Consider the following 9420-nt stretch of genomic DNA (forward strand, 5'->3'; position numbering starts at 1 on the left):
CCTGGTCTACAGAGTGAGTTCCAGGATAGCCAGGGCTACACAGAGAAACCCTGTCTCAAAAAAAACCCCAAAATAATAATAATAATAATAATAATAATAATAATAATAATAACAACAACAATAATAGTAATAATACTACACTGGATACCAATAACCCTAGCACTGGCGGTACATAGGAAGGAAGAGGGCGGAGGCTCACTGTACAGCCAGCCAGTCTAATCAAACCAGTGAAAGACTCTGCTTCAAAATATGAGTTTGAGAGCAGCTGAGGAAGAGGCTTGGCATTTGGCATTATCCTCTGGTCTCCACATGTACACATGTATCCTCTGGTAAACACACATGCATGCATGCATGCATGCATACACATGAGGACACAGAGAAGAAATCAGGCAGGAGTGAGCTTTGACTAACAACCAGTTGAAATGAATGGCACAGAAGCTTTCTTCCTGACCTGCTATCTGTTGAAGAGAAAATCAGCCAATGAGATAGCCTGAAGGACTGGGGTTAGCTAAACCCAGGGTCTAGGACTGTTTGGATCAAGAAGTGTTTTAGGAGTCTCTGCAGACGCAAGTCTATTCGAACACCAACACAGATGACCAAACTTGTCAAGCTCATTGCACGCACTGGTAGCATGTGGTCATGGAAGAAGACAGACAGTCTGCTTCCCTTCTAATTGACTCGTTCCTGGGTCTGCATCCTTATCGTTCCTGAATAAGAAGTCCAACAGATTGATCCAGAAGAACTGAAAACCATCCATGACCAGATTATTTTAATACAAGGCACAGATAACAGTTATTAAAACTAGGCATAGAGGAAACAGTTATCATACATGAAACTCTCCTATGCTCAAAGTCCCAAAACACCTGGTGTCCAGGCCCTTCTCATGCCCCTCAGCCTCTTTAGTGCCCAATGGCTCTCCTCTTTGCCTAGCTCTAATTGGCCCAAGTGAAATGATCACTGGATTTCTTATGAGTTATTCTTTGTTCTCTGAATCCTACAAAGTCACATGTCACTTGTCCCTGAAAGTTCTATGTACAAACATTTAAATCTCTAATTTCATAATGAACGAAAAACATGCTTGATAAAAGTATGATTCAATTAAGTACGCTTTTCACCGGAATTCATTTCAATTAGAAAGTTTCTATTTCTTTAAAGTAATAACTGTTTAAAATGTGTTTTAATTTATTCACAAAAATGTTAGTGCCCATTTCAAAAACATTAAAGAATAAAATATTCCTTTTATGTTAAGTAAAATAACTAATAAAAATGATTTCATAAACAGTCTGTTGTTTATTCAGATTATATCACTCAAATGCCAAAACCCTCAGCATGGGAGGGGTGAGGCTGAGGCAGGATTGTGGGTTCAAAGCCAATCTTAGCTATACAGAGAGATTTTCACTTCAAAACACAAAAACAAATAGGTTGAGCATGGTAGTGTATGCTTTTAATCCCAACACTTAGTAGGCGTAGTGAGTCCCAGGCTAGCCCTAGCTACAAAGTGCGACCTTGTTTCAAAAACAAATACAAAAAGAAAGAAGGAAAGAAGGAGGGAAGGAGGGAGGGAAGGAGGGAGGGAGGGAGGGAGGGAGGGAGGGAGGGAAGAATTGCCTCCACTTTAGTTCTCAAACACAGCCAGTTTGACTTTTCTGAAAAGCCAGGTATGTGGGTTCCCAAACTAGATGAGGGATGAGGGGAGGCAGAGTGCAGCCCATAGCCCAGGCAAGCTCTCAGGGAGCAGGGCAGGAGTGGGGCCACTCCATTCCCAAAGCAGGCTTGGGTCTGCTCAACCACAGTGAGACAAGGGCCAGGAGGTCAGGATGACAAGTAAGGCTTCTCATTCCCTGACTGGGAACTAGAGTCTCAGAGATCATGTGACAGGTAGTCTGCTAATCTAATTGATAAGCTTTGAAAGTCCCTCCTCCTCCACAAAGCTTTGGAATTTGAACTGGTACAGCATTAACGGTTGCCTTCAATCAGGTCTGCATATGAAAATTAAGTACATCTTCTCCCCTGTTCTTTTTCCTCCTCCCCCACTACCCGACCCTGACTCGAACCATATAAACTAAGGCAGCCATTTCAATAAGGAGGTCAATTCCTCTGACACAGTCTCCTGGGTCATTGATACCTTCCATACTCACATGCTGTCCCCAGAGACCTTGCTCTGCCACTCCTCCACACACTGAGACTGCAAGTGCACAATGAACGATCGGGGGACAATGAACGAGTGGGGAGGACTTGGGAAGAACAAGGATTTGAACCTGGATTTGAAACCATCTTTTTGTTATTCTTAGGGTCACAATTGCTTTCTTAGAATAGGCCTTTGGAGAGTAGCATCAGGAATTGTTACCCAGTTTAGTAGATAAACAAAGGTTGCAAAAGGTTAAGCTGGAGTTGTGCCAACTTAAAATGCATGATTCTCCTTCTTTACTGTGTTTAGATTAAAATGGCAGGCCTCTCAACACTTTAATTGATTTTGAATATGAACCTCAATATTCTTCAGAGGACATTTGGAGAATATAGCTATGTTTCAAGCCTTTACCTTCCCATGCTTCTAGCAGGCATTTGTTCAGCAAGTATTCTGTACTACAAAACAATACTTCTCACAGACAGAAGGGGTAGTTGAAAGTGAAGAGGCCGTAAAGGACATACGTACTCCATCTCCCCTCCATTGCCAAATGCAGTGCTTGCTAAGGGAACATGATTTCCTAAATCCTACTTTGTTATTTAGAGGAAAGCATGCCTGCAGGAGACACCAAGAAGGTTGCAAATCATGTACAAGACATCACAAATTCTAACCCACAAGCTCAACGAAATATAGAAACTTCTGAAACTCTGTGAGACAACAGGACAAATCGAGGCTCACCAAAGCTCAAGATGAAGCCCAAATGCTTGTAGGGAAAGGCAATGCAACTAAGTTCCCTATTAATTCTCTTACTTCTCATTCACAGATCATTTGCTAAGAGGCCAACTGAAGAAGTATTTGCCAGGATGCTATAGAATGCATTTAAATTATTCTGCAGGACTCCAGGTCCAAATTGGAGGCTGAACTCTTTCTAGACAATGCTGGCAGCTGGGAGGCAGAGTGTAGGAGTGCATGCTCTGTCTCCCTCCAACTCTAAATGTCTGATTGTTTGAATGGGAATGGCAGTCATAGACTCATATGTTTGAATCCTTGCTCTCAGTTGGTGGAACTGTGTGGGAAGGATTAGAGGTGTGGCTTTGTTGAGGTAGGTGTGACTTTCTTGAGATAGGTGTGGCCTTGTTGGAGGAGATCTGTCACTGGGTGGGGGTGCTTTGAGGTTTCAAAAACCCACACCAGGCCCAGTATCTGTGTATCTATCTATCTATCTATCTATCTATCTATCTATCTATCTATCCCCTCTCTGCCTGCTGCCTGCAGATCAGGATGTAAATCTCTCAGCTACTGCTCCAGTGTCATACCTATCTTCTTCCTGCTATGATGATCATGGACTCTCTAAAACTGTAAGAAACTCCAATTAAATACTTTCTCCTATAATATGCTTTGGTCATGATGTCTCCTCACAGCAATAGAACAGTAACCAAGACAAAGTCTTTCTAGTCTTCCTGAAACCTCAATAAATATTAATATCACTATCAATGGGTACCAGAAAAATGTTAGGTACCTACTCCGATGTCAATATTTTAGCAGGTGGTTGTAGTGAGGTGTGATTTTCCATTCTTTACCTATTTGTATGAATGTGTTTGCGAGTGCAGGGGCACACATGCTCTGGCATGCATAGAGGTCAGAGGACAGCCTTAAATGTTGGTCCTTCTCTCCCACCTTGTTTAAGACAGAGTGTCTTTGTTTGCTCATGCTAAGCCAGGCTGGCTGGCTCAGCAGCTTCTGTATGTAATAAGAAGGCAGAAGAGGAGATTGTCTGTAAAAGAAGGGAGCTGAAGGTACAAGGGAGGCTGGGCAGTGGGGAAGAGAGCAGATGTGAACAGAGGAATATAACAGAATGGCACATGTGTATGAGAACTTCATAATGAAACCCAGTCCTGTGTAGCTGACTTTAAAACTAATAAAAAGACAGTTTTTAAAATTAGTATAACTGGAAAATAGGAGACACGGATGCAAGTTAGAGGTTGAATGGAGTTGACCCACCCTGCTTCCTTAGCTAAACAAAAAAGCAAAGGCATTGGGATATTCTGATGAGTCGGGATTCTGAGTCTGGGTCAGAGTCCTCTTGCTGTATAACCCAAGCTAACAGCAACACCCTTTGACATTTTGAGTTTCTCTTTTATTTATCTTACAATTTATTTTTGTGTGTCTTGAGACAGGGTCGCACTATGTAGCCCCGGAAGATCAGAATTCACTTTATAGACTAAGATGACTTCGAATTCAGAGATCCTCTGCCCTCCAGTGTGTGTCACCATGCCCAGCCACCCATCACTTTTGGAAGTTCAGCAGAGTTGAGATGGGACCTACACACACTGCCTCATCACCCACTGCACAAATGTGACGTGGATGTGCCAGGTTAAATGCCCCAAGGAGTCCCACCCTTGAATGAATCAGATGATTCTGATCCATTTTCTTTTGACGGACCAGAAATTATGGGTTGTACAGGGTACCAGATAGATTGGAAAAAAGGAAAGAATGTTACTTTGAAAACCATTAAGAAAATGCAGAAACATAAGGGACATGGGACAGTTCGTACTGTGACTAAAACGGTGTCCAATGATTCTTTCTTTAATTTTTTTGCTCCTCCTGAAGTTCCAGAGAATGGAGATCTGGATGATGATGCTGAGGCCATCATGGCTGCGGACTTTGAAATTGGTCACTTTTTACGTGAGCGCATAATCCCAAGATCAGTGTTATACTTCACTGGAGAAGCTATTGAGGAAGATGACAATGATTATGATGAAGAAGGTGAAGAAGCTGATGAGGAAGGGGAAGAAGGAGATGAGGAAAACGATCCAGACTATGACCCAAAGAAGGATTAAAACCCAGCCGAGTGCAAGCAGCAGTGAGCAGTGTGACTGGCTTTGAGGACGGCCTCCCTGGCCTACCTTCTGCTTTCCTGAAAAGATGAATATACATCATTTGAACATAAAAAAAAAGAAAAAGAAAAGAAAAGAATATGATATTAAGTCAAGGGGCCAAAAGATCAGAAGGTGTTAAGATCACTGGTAAATTTTTGCCATATGTATACTTCGGGGATACTTAACATTTTGTTATGATATTCAGTACACTGAAAATCTAAAGAACTTATATGTGTAATCAATCTCTGTCTCTCATTCTTTCTTTCTGTCTCTGTGTATGTGTGTGTCTGTCTCTATCTCTCATTCTGTCTCTTCCCCCCTCTGTCTGTCTCTGTCTGTCTGTCTGTCTGTCTGTCTGTCTGTCTGTCTGTCTCTCTCTCTCTCTCTCTCTCTCTCTCTCTCTCTCTCGTGTGTGTGTGTGTGTGTGTGTGTGTGTGTGTGTGTGTGTGTGTGTGTGTGTAAAACGTTAGTGCACTGGAAATGTTACTGAAATATGGGAAGATGGGTTACACTGTGAAGTAAGGTTTCTGGAGTGTAGAAAGGAAGAAAGACGGCCACTGGAGTAGAGGGTGGGTTGTGGCTAGAGGTATGTTAGAAAGCCTACACTTCTATTTGCAAATGTCTGCCTCATGTTCCACTGCCTAATATGGGCTGCCCATGGTTATTTTGAGCTCTGAGATCTAAGTATCTGGTGAACGTTGAGGTGAGCTCGTTCTGAAAAATGGTCTGTGAAGCTTGGAATGCTTGTGATTTTAACCTCTGACTGGGGCCCCTGAGCTGCTGGAATCTCCACAAGGATCAAGAACCCTGAATAAACAGCCAGAGACCCAGCCCTCTGGCCCTTCAGCCCCTGTTCCTCACCTCTGTGAGGCCTCTCCACCTCCCACCCCCACTCCAATGTTACCTAGAGAATGCTGCATGCCTTTGAAAAGTCAGGGCACAGAACTGACTTTTATGTGCAAAGTGTCCTGTAGTTGGTGAAATCTATACATCCTGGGTATGCATGTGCACCGATAACAGCATTTACATGGAAATCCTGTTTCTCAAAATGAACACTTCAGCACTTTGCTTTGCTTGAGAGGAATTTAAATTGACTATAAATAATTCAGTAAAGGTTTTGGTGGGGTCTCTGGAACTCTTGAGGTGAAGTAAATGAATAGTGGCATATTTATCTAATCTGGTATGTTAGTATCTTATCTTAGAAAAGAAGCAGATGGTCAGTTAAGATGGGGGGGGGACGGGGGACTGCTGAACAGGTCACAGCCAGCTCTAATCACCCTCCAGGCAACTCACCCTCCACGCAGCTGGCTGCTGAGATAGCAAACTTAAAGAATGTCTGTCAGGTATGTTATCTTCTCCAACCTAACCTGACATCAGTTCTGAAGCTGGAAAACACAATTGGTTTTGCATACAAGAATATCACTCTTACCCTGCCTGACTGATAGAATTGTAAGGAGGAAACCTTGAGATGCTGGTTCGATTGTGCACTTATTTAATGTTCTACATCAATGCTGGTCATTTTGTTACTGATGGAATTATGCATCGGAATACTGTACTACACAACCCTTCCAAGCAGGACTTGGGACGGGGTTAGGGGGATGCATGTAGCAGGTGCTACTGTCAACTTAGGACATTAAGACTCAGAGAAGTTACGTGACTCTCAGGTCACACAGCTACTGAAGTGTAGACTTGTGGATAGAGCTTGTGAGTTCTGATTGAGAATAAGCCCGAAAAGTCACAAACCATAGAACTAAACGGGGCTCCCGGTTACCAGGTTGCTGTGGCTTATTCTGAGTAAAGTTAAAAGGATATCTCAGGTTGGTAGACACAAGCCCTGTTTCAACCATGAGGATGACACAGGATGAGGAAGGCTTAACCCCCATGGTTTAATGGATCCCCCACTTTTTGTCATATGTCCCTCCTACTCAGAGCTCAGAGGTGTTGGGTCCCCATGTCTCATGTATTTATAGATCAGGCATCCTGAGAAGAAAAACTGGAGGGGGGAGAGCTGGAGGCAGCAGACCATGAAAGAAGATGTTCTTGTAGGAAGAAGCTGCAGAAAAAGAGGCCAGTTTTCCCTTTCCAAATACACACCCCAGACCAGGGAAATGCAGCCAGCACCATGTTGCCTGTGGCTGTACCCCAGACCAGGGAAATGCAGCCAGCGCCATGTTGCCTGTGGCTGTACCCCAGACCAGGGAAATGCAGCCAGTGCCATATTGCCTGTGGCTGTACTGCAATGCCCCAAAGTCACAGAACAGCAACAGAGACTCTCAGGCTCACATAGGACAAAACATTTAACACTTCTCCTTTTACAGAAGCGGTACTCAATCTTTGCCAGTAGAATAATTCCCACGTACACCTAAGGGCATGGATTTTCATATCAGATGGCACACCGATACCTTAAGGAATGTCCCTAGCAGAAAAGAACTAAAAACGTTACATGGGATGTTAGTAAGAAACAGAGCGACAGACAAACGTAAATCCAGAGAGCTAAGAGAGCATTCACCTGACAAACTCAACCTCTCTTTCCCCCTTTCTCTCAAGCCAATAAACTTGCCTCTGGGTAGGGCAGTAATCGGTCTTCTACCGGAATTGTTATCCACAGTTAGCTCTTATGCTAGCTAGGTTTTAATGTCATCTTGAGAGGAGGGAACCTCAATTGAGAAAATGCCTCCCTAAGATCCAGCTATAGGCCAGCCTGTAGGGCATTTTCTTAATGAACAGTTGATGAGGGAGGGCCCAGCCTACTGTGAGTCCTGCCACCACTGGGGTAGTGATCCTGGGTGATGTGAGAAAGTAGGTTGAGCAAACCATGAAGAACAAACCAGTGACACTCCTCCATGGCCTCTGCATCAGCTCCTGCCTCCAGGCTTCTGCCCTGGTTGAGTTCCTGCCTTGGCTTCCCTCAATGGAAGCCCTCATATCCTCATATCCTCAATGGCTTCCGGATATGGAAGCTAAATAAAGTCTTTCCTCCCCAAGTTGCTTTTGGTCATGGTATTTCACCACAGCAGTAAAGAAGTAACTAAGACATCTCTCATAGGGTTCTGGAGTTAGGGTTCACAATACCAAAGTAGCCTCCAAACCTAAACTAAAAATGTCACAGAAATGGTCCTGATTGCTTAGTGTCCTCAGATGCCTGACGGTGGCAAGCAGAACTGTCCTCGGAAGGACCTTGAACCAAGCCTCTGAGAATCAAAGGTATGGAGTATGACCACACAACAAAATACAGGATACAGTCAGATTTGCAAACCAATTAAACAGGAACTATAGATATAGTCAGTAGGAGTAAAGAATCAAACATAAGATGTCCACTAATGTTGTATGGGAAAATGTGGATGCCACTGGACCAGATATAAGCTTTATTCAAACAATGGATACATTAAATGGGCAAAAATGAAAAAAACTAGAAATATATATTATATATATTCATTCATCTATATACATACATAAACATATAAATATATATTTAAAATATTTGTAGTATATATTCATTTTTACCAGTTTTATGTGTGTGTGTCCATCGTGTGGGCATGTGCAATTGTGCATGTGGGTGTACATGTGGAAGCCAGAGGTTGACATTAGCTATCTTCCTCAATCACTTTCCCTTTAACCTCTCTCACAAGAACTCATGGATTCAGCTATGCTGGCTGACCTGTGTGAATTCTAGTGGTCTTCCTGCCTCTACCTCCCCAGCACTGAGATTACCACACAAAGCTTTAAGTGTAGGTGCTAAGAATCCAAACTCAGGTCCTCAAACTGAACGAACCCCCATCCCACCCAACCCACCACAGAAGCTGTGAGTTAAAATGTTGTACAGAGTGTGTAACATTATATTTTGCAAGGGATTAAAATTTCTGGCCTGGTGTGGTGATACACACCTTTAATCAGGAGGCAGGGGGAGGTGGATCTCTGTGTTTGAAACCAGCCTAGTCTACAGAGTAAGTTCCAGAACAGCCAGCCAGATATAATGCAACTGTATTTCGAAAACAAAACAAACAAACAAAAAAGAAAAAGAATACTTCTAAATACAAACTATAATTAGGAATACTGCCCAGGATGCAGCATAAAGCCTCGAGTACGGAAGAATGACAAGAATGTAATTCAGCATAGGGACTGACTGCCTTGGGGTGGGGAAGTGGGAGAGAAAGTGGGAGCAGCTCTCCTGGGGATTGTATCTCTGTCAGAGCTATATTCCTAAACTGGTTAGTGAGGACAGAGATTTGTCCTAGTTTTTGTTGTTTGTTTGTTTTGGCTTTTTGTTTTGTTTTGTTTTTAATGCTTTTCTATAAAATGGCTTTGTTTGGTTGCTTTGGTTCATAAAGAGATTTAATTTTCACCACATGTCTTTAATCCCAGCACTCGGGAGGCAGAGGCAGGCGGATTTCTGAGTTCAAGGCCAGCCTGGTCTAC

At 43.0% G+C, this 9420-nt stretch overlaps 2 pseudogenes across 1 annotated transcript in view; both read left to right on the top strand.

Moving 5' to 3' along the window:
* Positions 1 to 5236, top strand: part of LOC116080790 — a 6441-nt pseudogene extending 1205 nt beyond the window's left edge. Inside the window, exon 2 of the transcript XR_004114606.1 lies at positions 4736 to 5236. The product of XR_004114606.1 is annotated as a prohibitin pseudogene (transcript). The remainder of the gene's footprint in view (positions 1 to 4735) is intronic.
* Positions 1 to 9420, top strand: part of LOC116080997 — a 107968-nt pseudogene that overhangs the window by 91497 nt on the left and 7051 nt on the right.

This window comes from Mastomys coucha, unplaced genomic scaffold (genome assembly GCF_008632895.1).
Source record: "Mastomys coucha isolate ucsf_1 unplaced genomic scaffold, UCSF_Mcou_1 pScaffold6, whole genome shotgun sequence".
Taxonomy (NCBI): domain Eukaryota; kingdom Metazoa; phylum Chordata; class Mammalia; order Rodentia; family Muridae; genus Mastomys; species Mastomys coucha.